The sequence below is a fragment of the Pongo pygmaeus genome, chromosome 10, assembly GCF_028885625.2.
Source record: "Pongo pygmaeus isolate AG05252 chromosome 10, NHGRI_mPonPyg2-v2.0_pri, whole genome shotgun sequence".
NCBI lineage: Eukaryota > Metazoa > Chordata > Mammalia > Primates > Hominidae > Pongo > Pongo pygmaeus.
In genome coordinates this window covers 94,599,810-94,618,782 of record NC_072383.2, presented here as the reverse complement: position 1 = coordinate 94,618,782, position 18,973 = coordinate 94,599,810, and the positions used below count along the sequence as shown (strand labels likewise).

The 18,973-nt window shown below is 46.4% G+C and overlaps 1 protein-coding gene across 3 annotated transcripts in view; it reads right to left on the bottom strand.

Annotated features, from left to right (window-relative positions):
• ELK3 (ETS transcription factor ELK3) overlaps positions 1–771 on the bottom strand; it is a 75,316-nt gene extending 74,545 nt beyond the window's left edge. Inside the window, exon 1 of one of the 3 annotated variants that reach the window (XM_063646600.1) lies at positions 418–771. The gene's annotated coding sequence lies outside the window, so the exon portion shown is untranslated. The remainder of the gene's footprint in view (positions 1–417) is intronic. The other 2 variants (XM_063646599.1, XM_054442309.2) reach the window with 2 other exon arrangements.
• Between the last annotated feature and the right edge of the window lie 18,202 nt (positions 772–18,973).

Here is an 18,973-nt window from a genome sequence, read left to right as displayed (position 1 = left end):
CTGCTCCGGTCACGGTTCTTCCCAGGGACCCGAAGTCTCGCCGTCCCCCGCTCCCCGCGCTGCCTGCAGCGGGGCCCTGGGCGAGCTCCCAGGGTTGCACGCCCGGCGCCCCTTCCTCTGGGCTCGCAGCGCAGCCCCAGAGAGGGGAGCCGCGGGCGCAGGGTCCCCGCAGCCCCGGGCCCGGCGCGAGCTCGGGCGACGGCGGTGGCAGCGACGCGGGCGCAGGAGCAGCCGCGGCGCCCCCTCCCCGCGGCCGGCCCTCCCGCGTGGACGCACCGCCAACCCCACCCCGGTCCGCAGCCCACCCCGCGGCGCCCCCCGCCCCACCCCCACCGCGCCCAAGAAAAGAAAGAAAAAAAACACCCCCAAACAAACTTTGTAAGTGTCCGAGCAACAGGCAGAAGCCCTGTTACCTACCCAGATGTGGGGGAGTCTCCTTTGGGGGGAATTTCTAGGAGGACCCGGGCGAAAGCCCCCGACTTTCCATGCTGACAGGCGTCTGCAGACGGTCTGTGGCTCTTGTAATGAGATCCTGATTTTTCCCCCTTTTTTTCTTTCTCTCGCTCCTCTTTTTTTTTCCCCTCTGGTGTGTGTGAGAGCAGGAAGTTGGAGCAGTCAGGCCGAGCCGGCTCACTTCCTTTACTGCATTATTCCCCAGGCGGTGTGCAGTCTGTGTAAACAGGCTTTTCCGCCCCGCGCCGCGCGCCCCGGCCGCGGCTGTGCGCCGGGGCTGGCCGCCCAGGCCCGCGCCTCCCCCGCCGCCCCGACCCAGTGCGCGCCCCGCACCGCCCCCACCCGCCCCCACCCACCCCGCTTCCTGCGCGGCCACCCCGGGGAGGAGCCTCCGACCCGCGGCGACTCCGCGCGGCCGCAGCCCCTCCCCACGGGGAAGGGGGTCCGCCCGCAACCCGCAGAAGCCGCCGCGCTTCCCGGGACGCGGGGGATCCCTCCTCACCTCAACCCCTGGGGGTCGAGCGCGCGGGGCACCACGACGGGGTCGTGCCCTGCGCAGTTGGCCCGGGAGGGGGGTCCCGAAGTGGGGAGGCGGCTGGACTCGCTGTTTCCCATCCGCTGGGATGGAAGAGTTGGGGGGCAGAGGGGAATCGAGAGTGGGGTTCAGGGTTTGGTTGCTCTGGGCAAAGGACTGCTTTTCCTGTGGGTGCGGGCACAGTTTCCTTCTGGGGTTGGAGATGGACACCGTTCTTGTCTGGGTTTTCGATGTTTTAAAAGCCAGCCCTCGGCCGGGCGTGCTGGCTCACGCCTGTAATCCCAGCACTTTGGGAGGCCAAGGCGGATGGATCACCTAAGGTCAGGAGTTCGAGACCAGCCTGGCCAACACGGTGAAACCCCGTCTCTACTAAAAATACCAAAAAAGAGAAAAAAACAGCCAGGTGTGGTGGTGGGTCCCTGTAATCCTAGCTACTTGGGAGGCTGAGGCGAGAGAATCGCTTGAACCTGGGAGGCAGAAGTTGAAGAATCGCTTGAACCTGGGAGGCAGAGGTTGCAGTGAGCCGAGATCGCCCCATTGCACTCCAGCCTGGGCAATGAGCGAAACTCCGTCTCAAAAAAATAACAAAAAAAAAAGCCAGCCCTCAGTTGGGGGGCGGGCCTGTGGGGAAAGGATAAGGAGCCACAACACTGGAAGCCATGGAAATAAACCAATGCCCGCAGGGTCAGAGACTAAAGCTTGAGAGGAGCCTCTGTGGTCTCAGGACTGGTCTCCACACCTCCACATCCCTCGAGGAGGTCCTGCCTCTGATGGCTCAGGCCAGGCTCTGATGGGAGAGCCTGCCCATTGCCCTAGGCTGAGACAAGGTTGGGGGGGGGATGCCTGTTGAAGAGCCTCTCCCTTCCCAGGCCTGTGCCCCAACCTCACTACTCACCTTCTAGAACCTTCCATCCCCATGCCGCCACTTAGCAGCCCAGACCCCTGGTTTTCAAACTTGACCCGAGGGGCTTGTTAAACCACTGGTGGCTGGGCCTCTCCTGGAGTCCCAGATTCAGTAGGTCTGGTGTGGTTCCCAGCCCCGGCTAATGTCAGAATCACCTGGGGAGTGTTTTGACACTCTCCAACAATATAGTCAACCCAGGCCAATTAAGTCAGATTCTCTGGGGGCCGGGCGTGAGTCCTTTCAAAAGGACCACATTCTAAGAGTTCCTCCACTACGTTTGTTTCTATTTTTGCAATCTCTCCTGAAAGATTATTTTGTTTACAAATTTCTCACTGCCATCAACTGTGAGCTTCTAAAGGGCACGGAGTGTGTTTTACTGATTAGTACCACATCCCAGCTCCAAGTGCCTATCAGAGCACACAGGTGATAGGAATTTCCTTCGGGCATTTGCTTCAGGGCTTCTGTGAGTAGTCCACTGGAAAGGGTGGGAGAATGCCCTCCAGACCTCTGAGAAGGAGTGGGAAACCCGTGGGGTGTAGGGTGGGGGCACGGTAGGAGAGTGGGGCAGAAGGAGAAGATATGGAAAAGAGGGCTGCTTATCAATCCTTGATTTCCCACAGCTAATTTTCCACTTAGGGTATTATCGTTTTAATCCCCAGTCATCTTCTTCTGTCACTCAGCAGAACACCTATGGTGTCCCTATATGATCCAGCTGTTGGACTGAGAGAATGTAAACTTATTATCCTCAGGGGAAAAAAAAAAAAAATCCACACAGTTAAGAACTCATGTTGCTTTGCTTTAGGAGGTATATGCCTGAAAGAAACCGGTCTGAAAAGGCTATGTTCTGTATGATTCCAAACTATATGACATTTTGTAAAAGGCACTATGGAGATAGTAAAAAAAGATCAGTGGTTGTCAGGGGTTAGCAGGGAAGGAGGGGTGGACAGGAGGAGCACAGAGGGCAAGGAAACTACTACTCGGTATGATACTATAATGGTGGACACATTTGTTAAAACCCACAGAATATACAACACCAAGAATGAACTCTAATGTAAACCATGGACTTTGGGTGATAATGATGTGTCAATGTAGATTCAATTACAACAAAGGTACCACTTTGGTGGGGGATGTTGATGATTGGGGAAGCTGTACATGTGTCGGGGCAGGAGGTATATGGGAAACCGCTGTGCCTCTTACTCAGTTTTGCTGTGAGTCTAAAATCACTTTAGGGTCAGGCATAGTGGCTCACGCCTGTAATCCCAACACTTTGGGAGGCCGAGGTGGATGGATCACCTGAGGTCAGGAGTTCGAGACCAGCCTGGTGAACATGGTGAACCCCCATCTCTACTAATAATGCAAAACTTAGCCAGGTATGGTGGCAGACGCCTGTAATTCCAGCTACTCAGGAGGCTGAGGCACGAGAATTGCTTGAACCCGGGACGTGGAGTTTGCAGTGAGCCAAGATCAAGCCACTGCACTCCAGCCTGGGTGACAGAGTGAAATTGTGTCTCAAAAAAATTAAAAAAAAAAACACTTTAAAAAAATAGTGAAAAATAGTCTAGGGGCCAGGTGTGGTGATACTACTCTCACCTGTAATACCAGCTACTCAGGAGGCCAAGGCAGGAGGATCGCTTGAGCCCACGAGTTCAAACTCCAGCCTGGACAACAGAGTGAGACCCTGTTTCTTTTTCTCTTTTTTTTTTTTTTTTTTGAGACAGAGTCTCGCTCTGTCACCCAGGCTGGAGCGCAATGGTGCGATCTCTGCTCGCTGCAACCTCCACCTCCCGGGTTCAAGCAATTCTCCTGCCTCAGCCTCCTGAGTAGCTGGGATTACAGACACGCACCACCATGCCTGGCTAATTTTTGTATTTTTAGTAGAGACGGGGTTTCACCATGTTGGTCAGGCTGGTCTCGAACTCCTGACCTCATGATCTGCCCACCTCGGCCTCCCAAAGTGCTGGGATTACATGTGTGAGCCAGCGCGCCCGGTCAACCCTGTTTCTTAAAGAAATAAAAAATACACACACACATATGAAGTATATGAAGTCTGTTTTTTAAAAAAAGTGTATTCAAAGCCAAACATATTTTAATTCAGCGATTTTTATGCTTTTATTTTTGCACAACAAATCTTTATAGAATCCTAACATGTAAGGGAGCATGTTTTTGTCAACCAGTTTTTATTGTTTTGAAGAAATACCTCATCTAATACACTTCTGACACACTTTTGGGCAGCTTTAGGGTTTCCCAGCCCGTATGAAATCCTGATAAGTTTCTCTGGTATTTTGGATTGTCCACACGACTACTCTCAGCTCTTCACATGCATGGGTGATTCAGAGCTGACTCTGGTCTTCCTCAAAGCACAGGGCATAGCTTTTATTTTCAGGTGTCATCAGCTTCCGTTCTTTGCATTCTAAGAGAAAGCTGCTATTTGTTTTCCATGCTTTCCTTCCCACTATCAAAAAGCAGCCAAGGCCACGGAAGGTGGCTCATGCCTATAATCCCAGCATTTTGGGAGGCCACAGCAGGCGAATCACTTGAACCCAGGAGTTCAAGACCAGCCTGGGCAACATGGCGAAACTCCATCTCTCTACAAAAGAATACAAAAATCAGCCAGGCATGGTGGCGCATGTCTGTGACCCCAACTACCCCAGCTACTCAGGAAGCTGAGGCGGGAGGATCACCAGAGCTCAGGAGGTCTAGGTTGCAGTGAGCTGTGGTCACACCACTGCATTCCAGCCTGGGCAACAGAGCGAGACCCTGTCTCAAAAAAAAAAAAAAAAAAAAAGCAGCCAAAAGATGTGGTATCTGCTATTGCATGATCCACACTCCACTTTCTATGCTTTTGTTTTAAAACAGCGAGGAGTTAGGACTGAGTAGATTTCAAGTAAGAGTTCTTTAGGAGCCCTTTATAGCAAGTGACAGAGCCCAGGGTCATATATTTTGGCTGGCCAAGAAACAAGTGAGACTCTCTCAGCTTTAAAAAGAACAGCTGAGATTCCACCAGAGATGATATGCAGAATCTGTGTGTTTGAGGAATGAGAGATAGTGTGATGTTCTGGAAGGTACACAGGCAGGGTCAGGGAGAGGCAGCCTAACTCAACCCTATGTATGAAGAGTGGAAGAGGGCTAAGTCTCAAAAAATAATAATATTAATCAAAGCCTGGTTCCAAAAGAAGGGGTGTTTTAGTCAGCTTCTGCTGGGATAATATCATGTAACAAACAACTCCAAAACTTAGTAGCTTATGGCGACAAATGCTTCTAGGTTGGCTGGGCTTGGCTGGGTTTGGCTCCAGTCTGCAGGCTGAATGCATGTTGCCTTCTCATTTCTGGGACTAGGCTAAAGGAACAGACACCACTTGGGACGTGGTTCTCAAGGAGAGTTGGAGCTCAAGTGGGGGTGAGTGGAAACGTGATGCTTCTTAAAACTTCTGCTTAGGACTGGCACACTCCCACTTCTACACTTTAACATCTTACAATGTATAACAGAATGGGATGCTATCAAAAGTAAAGAAAAAAATTACAGATGGATGAGAAAACAGAGCGGGAGAAGAAAATTAGTTTTACAATAAACCAAACTAAAATTTACAGTAAACCAAGCAGAATAAATAATGTTTGAAGTTTATGAATTGATGAATTTCTGATAGAAGCTCAAAAGGGTTTGCCATCACTACCTTTGAAGACTGCTTCAATACTGGGGGGCTAGGAGGTAGGGCTGGGAATGAACAGCCAAAGCCTGATGGTAAGACAGACCACTCTGGTGGAATGTATACATTTGGAATCAGGAATTTGGGAATCCAGTCCCATACCTGACTTGTTCTAGCTATGGGACCTTGACTAAATCACTCACCTTCTCTGGGCTGGAACAAGTGTCAGTTTTTACTGATGTTTCCAGTGAATGCCAATTTTACATTAAAATAACGTGTTATGGACTAAGATTCTTAAATGTTCATTTAAAAGCATATTTAAAAGAGTTGTATAGACTTGTAGGCAGCCCCCTGTTGGAGTCTGCGGTCTCCCTTTTGTGTTGTTAGAGGTATTTCAGGGGGACATTTGAGAAATATTGACTTGGACCATCTTTTTTGCCCTCAGACAGGCCACTCATGGGGCAGAGGTTGGCAAACTACAGTCAGTCCACAGAACCCGCTGCCTGTTTCTATATGACTTTTGAGTGAAGAAATATTTGCCTTTTCTTTTTTATTTTTAATTGTGGTTAAAAAAATCAAATTTACCATCCTATTTTTAAGTGTATAGTTAGTTCTGTAGTGTTAAGTAGATTCATGTGGTTGTGAAGCTCTCCTCCAGAATTTTTTCATCTTATGAAACTGAAACTCTATCCCCATTAAACATGAGCCCCCATCTTTCCCTTCCCCAGTCCTTGGCAACCATCATTCTACTTTTTGTTTCTATGAATTTGACTATATACTTTATATAAATGGAATTGTACAATATTTATCTTTTTGTGACCGGCGTATTTCACTTAGCATAATGTCCTCAGTGATCATCCGTATTGATCATGTGACAGGATTTCCTTTCTTTTTATTTTATTATTATTATTATTATTATTATTATTGAGACAGGGTCTTGCTCTGTCACCCAGGAAGTACTGCAGTGGCATGATCACAGCTCACTGTAGCCTCGACCTCTCAGGCTCGAGTGATCGTCCCTCCTCCACCTCCCAAGTAAATGGGACTACAGGTGCCCACCACCACACCTGGCTAACTTTTTATTTTTTGTAGAGATGGCATCTTGCTATGTTGCCCAGGCTGGTCTTGAACTCCTAGACACAAGCAATCCTCCCACCTCATCCTCCCTAAGTGCTGGGATTACAGGCATGAGCCACTGCACCTGGCCTTCCTTCCTTTTTAGAACTAGATACTATCCCATTGTTTGTGCATACCACATTTTATTTATCCATTCATTTGTTTTGGACATTTGGGTTGCTTCTACCTCTTGGCCATTGTGAGTAATAAGAATCTACATTTTTAAATGTTTGAAAACAAGCCAAAAGAAGGATAATATTTTGTAACATGTGAAAATTATGTGAAATCCAAATTTAGTGTCCCTAAATGTGAAAATTATGTGAAATCCAAATTTAGTGTCCCTAAGTAAAGTTTTATTGGAACACAGCCACATTCATTTATTTACATATTGTCTAACACTGTTTTTGCACTATAACAGCATGCCTGAGTAGTTGTGACAGAGACCATATGGCCCATAAAGCTGAAGATATTTACTTTCTGGCTCTTTATAGAAAAAGTTTGTCAACTGCTGGCATAGGCAAAACAACTGCTGTGCTGTTTTTTGGTTTGGATTTTTAACTGCATTTTCTTTCTTATTCCAGACAAGGCCCTTGCTTGCCATATCACATAAAAAATCTTACGTGTCTTTAATGTACTTCACGTCCAGGAACCTCAGCTTCAAAGAAAACCAAACGCTCATGCTTCATTTAATCCCCCTTACTTGGTCTTCCGAAGAGGTGGAGAATAGCCGGTGCTCACTGTCCCAGACACTGAGATGGCATTTCAAGATTTTCTCTGCAATCTGGTCTCTGAACAGACTTGAGCCTTTGTCTGCTGGTTCCCAACCCTGGTTACAAATCAGAACCATGTGCTCCAGGACCTCACCCCTTGGAGTCTGAGGTTGAGCCCAGGAAACTCTATGTCTCCATGTTTCCATCCAGACACCCTCTCTCTTCATGAAACCCTTGTAAATGTCTTACTCATTCTTTAGACATGGCTTAAACCTCAGCTCCTCCAAGAAGTCTTCCAAGATTCACCAGATGAAATGCATGGCCCATTTCTCCTACACCCCCCACAGAACCGTGTTTGAACTTTACAGCTTAGACTTATTACTATGACTCGCTCCACTATGCATTCCCGTCTCTATATCCCTAACACCTGCCAAGAAAGTGCTAAAAATTTTTGTCGAATCAATCAGTCCATAATAGAAGAAATGATGTAAAACACAGTTTTGTAAATGATGTTATACCGTACTAATTGAGATATGTGAACAATCATTAAGAAGAAAAAGAATTAATGGCATTTGGGGGGAATTAAAACTGATTCCAAGCTTCAGAGTTTTAAATTTAAAAAATGATTGAAATTCATTAACACCCTGTACCCTCACACCCACCCTGAATCCACATCGTACCTTTAGAAAGGAAGGGAGGGTAAATATGTAGTGGTAAAGTGTCACAACTCCTAAAACGGTGAGACATTGCCATAGTGTTTTGGGATGAGAACGTGTACCGACCAGCTGCTGGTCAAAATCACTTCCTACATGCTATAAATCTGACATGCTCAGAAAGGTACAAATGGTCTTTGGCCCTTTCCCTTTCAGTGATGCCCAGAGTTCCTGTGCAAACAACTGTTTTGGATTTTAAATGTGTAGATCAAGAAAATCAAGTATTTTATCTTTCATTTTGATCCTAGAAGGTGTTGAACAAGGCTTTGTAGGAAACTGCAGTCTTTTTTTTTTTTTAATCGGGCAGCATCAGACAGTTACGGGAAGCTCAGGAAATACTGTGAAGGGCAGGATGTCACGCTGTGCATTGATGGCAAAGATGGGGAAGAGGTGGTCGGGCCTTTCAACACCAACTCCTTAAGGGTGGAAAAAGCTAAGTCATTGGAGATTCATGATCACATTTTTAAAAAATCCCTAAAAATAATTTGACGGCAGCAAAGGGAAGACCAGGACCATGACACTAAGTGCAAGGATGATTGTAGAGTAGGGTCTTCGGAGCAAGTAGAAGCTCCAAGGCACAAGCGTAAAATTCCTTCTCCTCAAGAATCTATTTGCATGGGTTGATAGGCTTTGTCTGGGGAGGCTGGAGCCAAAGGGGAGTTGTGGTAAAAAATCAAGAAAAAGAAGCTGTTTCCTGTGAAACTTCAGGAAATTCTGAACACAGTCACGTCTTCCCTTTGGGGGCCAGCACAGAGATGAGGAGGGCATTTTCTCCACATCGGCATGGAACCTGACGGTCCCTGCAGGCATGAGGGGGGGCCCCCGAACGAGGAAGCCAGAAAGCACAGAATATGAACAAACATGTTCTGGAAATGTAGGGTTCCCCAGCCCTCCAACCCGTTATTCCCTCCTGTCTCTGTCTGGAGGCATTTCCAGTAGGAACGGCAGAGGTATGTTCTCTAACTGGCAAGTTTAGGAGAAGAAACTGGCATGCTTGGCTCAGCTTCCTCCTCTCTCCTCTTTCGGAGCCAGCTTGTCTCAGGAACACACGGTCTCAGTTCTCCGTGCTAGGGGGATGCCTGCAGTCTTTTGGCTTATCCTAGGTAGGCAAACTCTGTCTTGGGGGCAAAATGACAAATGAACCCATTGTGCCTGCAGTTGGAAGGGTATCCTCCAATTTAGCTTTTTTCTCATAAGACTATCATTTTGATCTCCATCAGTCTGGCTCCTGGGTCTATCTCTCAACTGATTCTGAAATTGGACAGGGAAGAGGGAAGCCATTTATTGGGCTCCCACACCCCCAGCCAGGTCGTGTGAGACCCCACCCTTGGCACTCTGAGAAACAACTGGAGAAGAGTGTTGATGGTAAGGAGTGGGTACTGAATTTCCATATGAGCAGGGAGAGATTGAACAATGTCCTAACTGGGGCATCTGTGGTCTTAGGGCCTCATGTGTACCCACAGGCCGATTTAGCTACCAATGTAACCCAAGATGGGAGAGAAGAGAAACGCCGTTCTGCAGGCTGTTTTTGGGAGCCATACATGGTGGTTTGGAGGTAAAATCTGTCATGCTATTGAATTCGCTTTAAATTGAGTGACTTCTGTAGGCCACTGTGAGGGTACTGAGGTTAGAAGCAGATACTGGGGTGAAAGGAAGAGAAGCATCCTTTCCCTGGAAGCATCTCTTCCTGGAAGCATCATGGCACTGGATACTCTTAGGAAGGTCAGACTTAGTAATATTCCACTCATACCCCTTTCTCTCCACAGCAATACACATTTCTTGAATAAATGCCTTGGATACTTAAGGAGAAAAAATAATAATTATTAGAAAATACATATAATGCCACACAGTCTAAAAAAGTGCCATTAAATAGATTAAGCCATTGATCCCTGATATTATTAATCCTGTTTTATGTTTGATACAAGTGAGGAGCAGAGATGTTAAGAGATTTATAGGCTCAAGATCACACGGTTAACAAGTGATGGAGTTGGAACTAAAATCCAGGTTTTCTGATCTAAATCCAAATCCTTTCTGCTATTCTTTGCTGTATGACAATAGAGGACCACAAGAAAATAAAGAGAAGAACTCAGAAAGCAGGGTCAGGGAAACTGGATCGGACTCCTGGTTCTACCATGATCTTGAATCGCCTGAGATTCAGCCTCTTTGCCTATAAAACTGTGCTGAGGGCTTGGACTAGAGTGTGTCTAAGACTCTGACATGCTGAGAAGGTCCTGGGTGGTTCTCTGCTTTAGGTCACCGTCTTAGTCTGTTGGGGCTGCTATCACAAAATACCATAAACTGGGTGGCTTAATTCAATGCCAGACATTTGTTTCTTATGGTTCTGGAGTCTAGGAAGTCCCAGATCAAGGTGCTGACAGACTTGGTGTCTGGTGGGGACCCAATTTCTGGTTCATAGATGGCACCTTCCTGCTGTATCCTCACATGGCAGAAGAAGTGAGGGGTCTAGGCCCCTTTCCTAAGGTACTAACCCCATTCATGAGGGCTTTATCCTCATAACCTAATCACCCCTGAAAGCCTCTCTCCCAATACCATCACCTTGGGGGTTAGAATTTCAACATATGAATTTTGGGGGAACACAAACATTGAGATGCTAGTGTGTCCAGAGTTGGTTCCTGCCAGTGGGTTCGTGGTCTCACTGACTTCAAAAATGAAGCCGTGGACCTCCGTGGTGAGTGTTATAGCTCTTAAAGGTGGCATGGATCCAAAGAGTGAGCAGCAGGAAGATTTATTATAAAGAGCAAAAGAACAAAGCTTCCACAGTGTGGGAGGGGACCCGAGCTGGTTGCCGCTGCTGGCTGAGGTGGCTAGCTTTTATTCCCTTATTTGTCCCCTCCCACATTCGGTTTTTGTCCTATCAGAGTGCCAGAGTGCCCTTTTTTCAGTCCTTCCTGCGACTGGCTACCTTTAGGATCTTGCTGATTGGTGTGTTTTACAGAGCGCTGATTGGTGCATTTTACAGAGCGCTGATTGGTGCATTTTACAGAGCGCTGATTGGTGCATTTTACAATTGTCTTGCTAGCTACAGAGTGCTGATTGGTACGTTTTTACAGAGCACTGATTGGTGCATTTTACAATCCTGTTGTAAGACAGAAAAGTTCTCCAAGTCCCCACTGGACCCAGGAAGTCCAGCTGGCTTCACCTCTCAATAGTAGTCACCTCCTGTCACAGTTATTCATAGCAGTTCTGCTTAGGAAGCACATGGTCACAGAATTGGCTTTGCAGAAGGCTGGGGCATTTTAATCAGCCACCTAGAGCAGTGGATTGAAAAGGTTATCTGCAACTCACAGTAGGAAATGAAGTTTACATCTAAACCCAATAAACACATATGTGGAACTGGAACAAGTTTCACAAAATAGTAGTTTTTTTTTTTTTTTACTTTGTTGTGTTGTTTTTTTGAGACAGGGTCTCCTCACTCTGCCACAGTGCAGAGTGAGTGTAGTGGTTCGATCTTGGCTCACTGCAGCCTCGAACTCCTAGGCTCAAGCAATGCTCCTGCTTCAGTCTCCCAAGTAGCTGGGACTACAGGCATGTGCCATCATGCCCAGCTAATATATTTTTTTAAATAGAGACAAGGTCTCCCTGTGTTGCCCAGGCTGGCCGTGAACTCCTGGGCTCAGGCAATCCTTGTGCCTTGGCCTCCCAGAGTGCTGGGATTACAGGTGCACTAAGCCACTGCAATCAGCCATTTCCTTTTTTTTTTTTTTGAAACATTTACTATGTGTTTTATTAGTTAAAACAAAACAAAAAAAAAACAACTAATATTAAGAAAACAAGGCCGGGCGCAGTGGCTGATGCCTGTATAATTCCAGCACTTTGGGAGGCCGAGGTGGGTGGATCTCTTGAGGTCAGGAGTTCGAGATCAGCCTAGCCAACATGGTGAAACCCCCGTCTCTACAAAAATTACAAAAATTAGCTGGGCATGCTGGCGCGCATCTGTAATCCCAGCTACTCCTGAGGCTGAGGCACAAGAATCGCTTGAACCGTGGTTGCAGTGAGCCAAGATCGCACCACTGCACTCCAGCTTGGGCAACAGAGTGAGACTCCATCTCAAAAAAAACAAAACAAAACAGTTTTAAAACTTTTTTTAAAAAGAAAACATTTACTGTTTGAGTACTTTCTATTCTATTTCATTTGTTTGGAAAATGTTGGTTGCAACACACCAATTTGATTTCATGATCCACAAACGGTTTAAGAGCCACAATATGACAAGCTGGAAATTGGAGAGTGGTGGTGGGAGAAGTCCTGGAAAGACGGGGGATCCCAGAAGCCAGCTGAGGCTGAATGGGAGAAAAGGAAGAGGAGGTAACTGCTGTGTGTGATTCAGTGTCCTTCCTAATATGCCCAACACTTTCACATCATCTACCATCTCACTGAGAAAGTTCTCACTTCTGTCTTCTGTAGCTAAGAATATTCAAAAGATACTTTATTTATCACTGTCTTGATTTATCAGCCACTCAGGCGATAAATTCCTTGAGCAGCACTCCCTGTGTCCATAGCTGGCTGCTACGCATAACAGGGTGGGCTGTGATCTTTTTATTTTTTCTTTTTAATTAACAGCCAGATTCAAGAGGGTGTGATCTTTCGAAGGGGTCATGCAACAAGGTCGGGGTGTCACCAGGGGAAGCCTGATTTGACTGATGGCCCATGGATAGCATCACCTTGGTGACAGTCTGAGCCCTAGCTTACCGGTTCAGAAAGTTGAATGGACCAGTACCTCTGAGCATGGCCACTTGGCCTGGGGCCTCACCACACAAGGCCTCTTATTTATCTCTGAAGTCATCTCCAAATGGTCTTGTTCATGTAGTTACAGAGATTATCTGGCAAGATTGAAAGTAGAAGGCAAGCTGGGTTTGGTGGTTCATGCCTGTAATCCCAGCATTTTGGGATGCTGAGGTTTGCTTAAGCCTAGATCAGGACCAGCCTGGGCAGCATAGCAAGACTCGTCTCTACAAAAAACAAAAACTAGCCAGGCATGGTGGTGCGTGCCTGTAGTCTCAGCTACTCAGGAGCCTGAGGGAGTATCTATCTGGCAGGATTGCTTCAGCTTAGGGTGTGAAGGCTGCAGTGAGCTGTGATCATGCCACAAAAAAAATAAATAAATAAATTTAAACAAGACAGTATTAATAGAAGGCTTTCATCACACATCTTCAAACTTACATACCATCCTCCAATCACACTGCTTGAAATTCACTAATATTTTTGTAGGTCCTGTAATTATATTGTCACTAGCACAATAATATCACATTGCATTTTGCATGTTAAATGCATCCATTGGTTCAAGATAAACACTGAAAATACATCGCAAATTTTAAAACCATCTTTTAGCACTTGTTCAATTTTTGATATACACCAAACATAGCAGAGACCTGAGCCTTTCTCAACTTTGAGAGGGCCCACCCAAGGAAGACCAGATTCTTGGTGACACAGTTTTCTTTCTTTTTTATTTTTTTGAGATGGAGTCTCACTCTGTCACCAGGCTGGAGTGCAGTGGCTCGATCTCGGCTCACTGCAACCTCCAACTCCCTGGTTCAAGTGATTCTCCTGCCTCAGCCTCCTGAATAGCTGGGATTACCGTCACGCTTCACCACACCGAGCTAATTTTTGTATTTTTAGTAGAGACAGGGTTTCACCATGTTGGCCAGGATGGTCTTGATCTCCTGACCTCGTGATCCACCAGCCTTGGCCTCCCAAAGTACTGAGATTACAGGTGTGAGCCACTGCGCCTGGCCAGTGACACAGTTTTCTTAGAACATCTGCAAGTGAATTCACTTTGGAGTGAAAGGAGAACGTTTCTTTCTCAAAGTGACTGAAATGCCTGCAGCTCCTGTCCTGTTCAGAGGATCCTCCAAGGTAACCAGGAACCCAACGTAACATTGGAGAGTTTGTTCCTTCATGATTGACATGGTTTGTCTGTGTCCCCACCCAAATCTCATCTTGAATTGTAGCTCTCATAATTCCCACATGTTGTGGGGTGAACCAGGTAGGAGATAATTGAATCATGGAAGCGATTTTCCCCATACTGTTCTCGTGGTAATGTATAAGTCTCTTGATATCTGATGGTCTTATAAGGGGTAAACCCCTTTCACTTGTCTCTCATTTTCTCTTGCCTGCTGCCACGTTAAGATGTGCCTTTCGCCTTCTGCCATGATTCTGAGGCCTCCCCAGCCACGTGGAACTGTGAGTCCATTAAATCTCTTTTTCTTTATCAATTACCCAGTCTCAGGTATGTCTTTATCGGCAGCATGAAAATGGACTAATACAATGATCAACAATGAAAGCACCTTGAAGTGAGCATCTTAAGGGCTGTTTCTTTCAGACTACGATGAGGCTTAATGAACCAACTGGTCCTGCCCCATCAGAGAGGGTCCTCTCTGAAAAGCAGAAAGCTCCCGCCCCCCATTTTTCATTCTGCCAGACAATTAAGCCAAAGATGGCCTTTCTCTTTGTGCTTCTTTCCTGACCATGCCTATTCTATCCAAATGTTCTTTCTTCAGACATCAAACTCCAGTCAAGTAGCTGTTCCAGGAGATCTAAAAGGCATCTGTTTTTTCCCATCACATACAGACTCAATTTGTTTAATTTCATTTTCAGAGAGAAAACTTGCTTCCAAGCCCCCAGGTTGAACCTCCCTGTAGGCTCCACATACAACCAACATGACATGGTACAAAATAGACACCATGCCTGACTTTGAGTTTACCAAACTAACATGGAAACAAGAAATCTGCCTTAAACATATAATTTGGAGCAGAGTGGTATGATGAAGAGAAGCACAGATTCACTATCTTAGGCTCTTGTTCAAACCCTGCCGTGTGATTTTGGGAAAAACACTTCACCTACTCTCTTGAAAATAGTAGGCCCGAGGCAAGGGGTGGTTCAGAAAATCTCTCAGGACTGAAACCCATTCACTTATTCATTCATGCATTCATCACATATTGTCTTAGCACCTACTATGTGTAAGGGACTGTGCCACAGGCAAGATTAGTAGACATGAATCTTGCCTTCAAGGAACTGCCAATCTATAGCTTTCAGATATAAAATGTCACGATTCAAAATATGATGATAGGCTGGGCGCGGTGGCTCACACCTGTAATGCCAGCACTTTGGGAGGCTGAGGCATGTGGATTACTTGAGGCCAGCAGCTCAAGACCAGCCTGGTCAACATGGTAAAACCCTATCTCTACTAAAAGTACAAAAATTAGTCAGGTGTGGTGGCACATGCTTGTAATTCCAGCTACTTGGGAGGCTGAGGCAGGAGAATCGCTTGAACCTGGGAGGCAGAGGTTGCAGTGACCCAAGATTGTGCCACTGCACTCCAGCCTGGGTAATAGAGCGAGATTCCATCTAAAAAAAATGATGATAAACAGAAAATGTATTAGCACAGGGGTGGGATGATCATCTTAGGGAGGCTGTGAGCTACATGGGGAAGGGTCAGATGGTCTTAGGTTCAGACTCAGCTCTTTGGTCTTGGGCAAGTTCCTTGATCCCTTCTAGTTTCCACTTCCTTGTCTGTAAAACAACAGGCATAAAAGATCCACTTTGGAGTGTTGAGAGGAGTAGAGCTGAATCATACAAAATACCCCACATGTAGTTGGTATTCAGTAAACCATCTTCTCAATTTCACTCTCAACCCTCAACATCCATTTTCTATCCAAGCAGCTGATTGATCTTTTCAAGAATGTAAAGCTGTCATATCACTTAGAACCCTCCATACGCCCATTCAAATACATAGTAGGGAGGGCACATGCCTCCCCTGTTGAAGATAAGTTTGTTCTTGTCAAGGGCCTTTGAGCTCTTTGAGCTCTTCCTTTCTTTTTTTTTCTTTTCTTTTCTTTCCTTTTTTTTTTTTTTTTTTTTTGAGATGGAGTCTCGCCCTGTCACCCAGGCTGTTGTGCAATGGTGGCACCATCTCGGCTCACTGCAACCTCTGCCTCCCGGGTTCACGCCATTCTCCTGCCTCAGCCTTCCAAGTAGCTGGGATTACAGGTGCCCGCCACCATGCCCAACTAATTTTTGTATTTTTAATAGAGACGTGGTTTCACTAGGTTGGCCAGGCTGGTCTCAAACTCCTGACCTCAGGTGATCCACCCGCCTCAGCCCCACAAAGTGCTGAGATTACAGGCACGAGCTGCCGCGGCCGGGCAGCTCTTCCTTTCTTGAAAAGTGATTGGTTCCTCACCAGTAGGGGCTCGGTTCAAACATCATTTCTCCAGAGGCCTTTCCTCATCATACATTCCTCAGCCCAGTCACCTCTATCCCATCCTCCTGTATACTTATTATAACAGCAACCTCTGATTATCTTGTTTCCTTGTGTGTTGTCTGCCCCACCTTCCTCAAGAAGCTACATTCTCCATAGGTTCATTCCTTGTCTCTCCTCTTCTGCCAAAAGCTAAGATAGAGTCTGGCAAATAATAGGAGCTTGATTAATTTTTTTTTTTTTTTTTTTTTGAGATGGAGTCTCGCTTTGTCACCCAGGCTGGAGTGCAGTGGCACAATCTCATCTCACTGCAGCCTCTGCCTCCTGGGTTCCAGTGATTCCCCTGTCTCAGCCTCCCGAGTAACTGGGATTACAGGCATGCGCCACTATGCCCCACTAACTTTTCATATTTTTAGTAGAGATGGGGTTTCACCATGTTGTCCAGGCTGGTCTCGAACTCTTGACCTCAGGTGATCCACCCGCCTCGGCCTCTCAAAGTGCTAGGATTACAGGCATGAGCCATCATGTCCGGCCGATAAATATTTTTTGAATGTATATCGTTGTTATTATTCCTACTATCATTTGGTGGTTGGAATTTATCTGAGGAAAGATTCCTCAGGTTATATCTGTACCTTGAACCAGAAGAGGAAACTAGTTGCATGCCTGAAATACAAAGCTGGGAAGGACTAGTAGGAGGAAGGAGGGTGTGGGCCCTGGAGGGAGTTTTGTTTTTGTTTTTCCTTTTGAGATAGGGTCTCAATCTGTTGCCCAGGCTGGAGTGCAGTGGCACAAACATGGCTCACTGCAGCCTTGACCTCCCAGGCTCAAGCGAGCCTCTCACCTCAGCCTCCCAAGCAGCCGTGCCACCATTTCTGGCTAATCTTTTTATTTTTATTTTTTATAGAGAGGAGGTTTTACTATGTTGCCCAGGTTGGTCTCAAACTTTGGACTCAAGCAATCCTCCTGCCTCAGACTCCCAAAGTGCTGAGATAACAGGTGTAAGCCCCATGACTGGCCTGATGGAGTCTTTTAATCAACAGAAAGAACTCCAGGCCAGGTGCAGTGGCTCACTCCTGTAATTCCAACACTTTGGTAGGCCGAGGTGGGCAGATCACCTGAGGCCAGGAGTTCAAGACCAGCCTGGCCAACATGCTGAGATCCTGTCTTACTAAAAATGCGAAAATTAGCTGGGAGCGGCAGCATGCGCCTGTAGTCCCAACTACTTGGGAGGCTGAGGCAGTGGAATCACTTGAACCCGGGAGGTGGAGGTTGCAGTGAGTTGAGACCATGCCACTGCACTCCAGCCTGGGTGTGCAGTGCGAGACTCCATCTAAAAAAAAAAGAAAAGGAAAAATAAAGAGCTCCAAATTTGGAGCTAATAGGTCTGAATTCTGGGCCTAATTTTACCACAAGCTACCTCTGTTCTTTAACTTCTCAGAACTTAGTTTTTTCATACATATTTTTTAAAAAATGATTGGACTAACTTGGCCTTAAAAGTTCCCTCAGCTCTGAAATTGTGTGCCTTAAGAATGAGCTGCCTCTGAGGAAGCCCAGAAGTGTGTGTGTGAGATGCCACAGGAAAGCTTAGAAGGGAGCAGTGGGTTTGCCCCTCTCTGAGCAAAACTACTACTCAGATCCTTGACACCCATTCACTCCAAGCCAGACCTTCCCCTCACCACACCCTTCCTCATGCTCACAGCAGCTGCTCAGAGATATTGACTAAATGAAGAAATGAACGTCCCCTGGAACCAGCAGACAGTGGAAACTGAAAACTCAATGACTCAGTAGGAAGGACTACTGAGTCACGCAAGCCACTTCTTGTTTTCTCAGTGTACTCCAAACCAAGTCCTGACAGGGTGGGAAGGCAGCAGAGCTCTAGCTCTAGTAAGTCCACACATAACAGCGCTGCAAGGAGAAGGCCTTCAGAGTCAAAGCTGGAGGTAGGAGGGGAGGAAATGAAACACTTAACCTTTGTTCCAGTTATCTGCAGCAAACCCTACTATCCAACTAAAAGATCATATAGCCTGATACCTTAAGAGTAATAAAATCAGTTTCTAGAGTGCCAGATATAAAAGGGGCTGTATCAGTTACCTATTCCTATGTGACAAATCACCACTTAATGGGTTAAAGCAGAAACCATATTATTTGCTCACAACTGTATGGGTCTGTGATTTGGTTGAGTTCAGCTAAGCGGTTCTTCTGCTGGTCTTACAGGAATCACACATATGACTATGGTCATCTGGCAACTCAGTTGGGGTTGGATGATCTGAGATGGCCTCACTCACATGTTTGGTGGTTGGTGCTGGCTGTTCGCTTAGCCTCTCTTTCCACATCATCTTTCATCCTCAAGGAAGCTAGTTTAGGCTTGTTCACATGGGTACAGCATCGTTGCAGCGTACAGCATCATTGCAGGAGTGACAGTGGAAGCTGCAAGATCTCTTAATGCTCAGACTCAAACATAATGTTACTTCTACTACAATCTGTAGGTCAAAGCAAGTTACAGGGCTAATCCAGATTCAAGGAGACAGGAAATAGATTCTACTTCTTAATAGGAGAAAAAGCAAAAGTATGCCGCAAAGGGAGCAAACATGCAGGGATGGGAGAAGTTGTGGCCCTCTTTATAGTCAACCTACTGCCAAGACCTTGATGCTCATGCAGTCCTCTCATTCTTTTTTTTTTTTTT